We start from the raw sequence: 3,006 nt of genomic DNA on the forward strand, positions 1-3,006 counted from the left end.
TGCACCAATATCGGCCAAATATTGGCAAAACAATATTGGGCCAATATCACCAGGCCAATATTGCACCAATATCGGCCAAATATTGGCAAAACAATATTGGGCCAATATCACCAGGCCAATATTGCACCAATATCGGCCAAATATTGGCAAAACAATATTGGGCCAATATCACCAGGCCAATATCGGACCAATATAGGCAGATATTGGTTCAATATAGGCAGATATTGGTCCAATATCGGCCCAATATTGGCAAAACAATATTGGGCCCATATCACCAGGCTGATATTGGCCCAATATCTGCCTATATTGACAGGAGGACAGGACATAACCGAAGTGTGCAATATTGCAACTGGGTATACTTTTTAGAGCAGTATATTGGGACAGGGTGTATTTTAGGGCGCAAAGCGGTTTGCGACAGGGTCAGGTTTTCAAGGTCCCCGAGGCACCCCCTACCCAGTTCCGAAGTGAGTGCCCCTACACCCCCCCCCGGCCAAATACACACGTTACCACGCTGCTAACACATTGATATTTTATTCTACGGCGTATTTTATGCAAGTCATGAAATTGTGTTTTGGGTGAAATCTCGCAGAGGGACGAACGCAATGCTCGCGCGCACGTACACAGACGCGCACACATACTCACGCATGCACGCACACGTGCACGCATGCACGCTGTCCAGGGCGACGAGCGACGTGAGCGCCATTCCTATTTGCATTACAGCATATATACTGCATATAAGCAATAGCTGGAGAATTGTGGCGCGATGCTGCGATGTAGATCGGATTTGACCATGCACATGTACACATGCACGCAGCCATGGACACAAACATACAGCATACCGCCCACGTGTTTTGAATTGTCTGTTGAATTCAAAAGGTATTCAATTATATTTGCATATAATGTATTTTAGCGTCCTATTTCCCGCTAAAATTTTCTAGTCCTGATAATAAATACAATATATAATTCTAGCCCTATTAGTAAGCGCACTCACTCACGCACGCAAGCGCACGCACGCAGCAAAATCAATAACAAAACAATAAGCAATAGATATTTAATTACGTGCGGGATTTTATTCGCATATTTGTAATTACTAAAAAACATGTTACTTATACATTATTACGCATACCGATTAATTCTACCCGTAAATTCTAGCGATCTTTGCCCTAATTAATGATATCTCCGCATTTAAGCTAGTAAGATTATTTTAAAAAAACACATGTGCACATTTTGTAGCTATAATTTTCTTAGCATCATTATGATATGATATTAATTTTATCAATTCTACTTACTAACGAAAGAAAACAAATTAAAGTACTGCCCGCAAAATGATACGATAATTTTGTCATTTGAAAATCACAATGAATTTACCATACAATAGTATATAGATAGATTCGATCTGCTCATCGCAGTATACATAATTCATTACCATTTCATAAGCATATGAACAAGTGGCACTCAATCATATCAGTTCAGTTTATGGAGAAATCCGCCTGTACCCATACATAACAATGTAGATTACTGTTCGCAACATGCATGTATATCGCAAACATAGATGTATGCATAGATTTAACCACACGAATTGTTTAGGCCTTTATAACTGAGCCTTCCATTGCAGCAAATGTGGGTTCGGCTGTTGTACGCAGAAGTATTGCAGCATGCGTTGTTCGAACCTTTATAACTGAGCCTTCCATTGCAGCAAATGTGTGTTCGGCTGTTGTACGCGCCGCATGCTGAAACGAAATAATTAAAATTCTTCTATTACACGCGCCTATACACATACTACACAAATAGCTTTAGCGCGATTATTTAAAATATAACAACATAAAACTATTCTACTGTAGATACATTTGAAGCTACTACGCAATAATGTTGTTCATTGTATTCCATACGACCTTTATGTAGCAAACGATTGTAATTATGCCATAAAATCCTGGTAAGAAAGCGTGTGCGAGTGCGCTTACCCGCTTGCGTGGACGCCGCCAGGGAAACGAGCAGTAGTATCGCCAAGATCACTCTCTTCATTTCGTTGTAGGAAATAAGGACGCTGAAAATATATCTTATGTAAACATTATAGAAACATACATCTAATAGTATCGTAATATATCATATGTAAACATTATAGAAGCATACATCTAATAGTATCGTAGCTCAAAATACCTGTAGCTGTACGTTGTGCGATTGTGCCCTAGAGAGTGTGCTTGCGCGCGTACATGAGTGAGCGCGCGTTTATTAGTTCGTTCATTCGTTTGTTCGTTCGTTCGTTCGTTCGTTCGTTCGTTCTTTCTTTCGTTCGTTCGTTCATTCGTTCGTTCATTTGTTTGTTTGGTTGTTCGTTTGTTCGTTCGTTCGTTCGTTCGTTCGTTCGTTCGTTCGTTCGTTCGTTCGTTCGTTCGTTCGTTCGCGATCGTTAAAATCTGTTCGTTGGTGTCGGGCTTTACGTTCTTGCGAGCGTGGTGCTGCTGTGTCGATGAGCGCGTGTTTTGTATGTGTGTTATTGTGTGTGTGTGTGTGTGTGGGTGTTGGTGTTGATGTGTGTGGTGTGTGTGTTGCGTGTGAGTGCGTGAGCATGTGCGCGTCGCTGCGCTTGGGTAGCACTAATTAAAATTCATGGCTTACCTTGATGATGTCTGTCGCAGAGGAAGGTATCTGTAGCTCGGCACCGTGGTAGTGAGCGTGTACTGCTGCTATACAGCTTCACGAGGTACCTTATATCATCATCACCTTAATAAAATCAAGTCCTGTTGATGTCCAGCCCTAAGTGTTTATCTTTGTATCGATGCTACTCTATGTGTGCAATTTGACGCATGCCGCGAGCGGACTCCGGTAATGAAAAATAAAGCAGCGTGGAATGATTGGACTAGAAACAGGTGTTATAATCTTCGCAGTTTCAATTATTGGTTTATGATATCATCACATCAACAAACAAATAAGAACATTACATGGCGCGAGAGTCAAAACGACACTAAGAAGCACGTATCTCTCTCTTTTCCTTTTCCATTTTCCTCT

General features: G+C 41.2%; 1 long non-coding RNA gene across 1 annotated transcript; it reads right to left on the minus strand.

Annotated features, from left to right (window-relative positions):
• Nucleotides 1-1,048: 1,048 nt before the first annotated feature.
• Nucleotides 1,049-2,040, minus strand: LOC106807017. The gene is made up of 2 exons (XR_001393612.1): nucleotides 1,962-2,040; nucleotides 1,049-1,730 (listed from the first exon to the last, which is right to left on the minus strand). It is a non-coding gene; the product is annotated as an uncharacterized LOC106807017 (long non-coding RNA).
• Between the last annotated feature and the right edge of the window lie 966 nt (nucleotides 2,041-3,006).

This window comes from Priapulus caudatus, unplaced genomic scaffold (genome assembly GCF_000485595.1).
Source record: "Priapulus caudatus unplaced genomic scaffold, Priapulus_caudatus-5.0.1 Scaffold10, whole genome shotgun sequence".
Taxonomy (NCBI): Eukaryota; Metazoa; Priapulida; class Priapulimorpha; order Priapulimorphida; family Priapulidae; genus Priapulus; species Priapulus caudatus.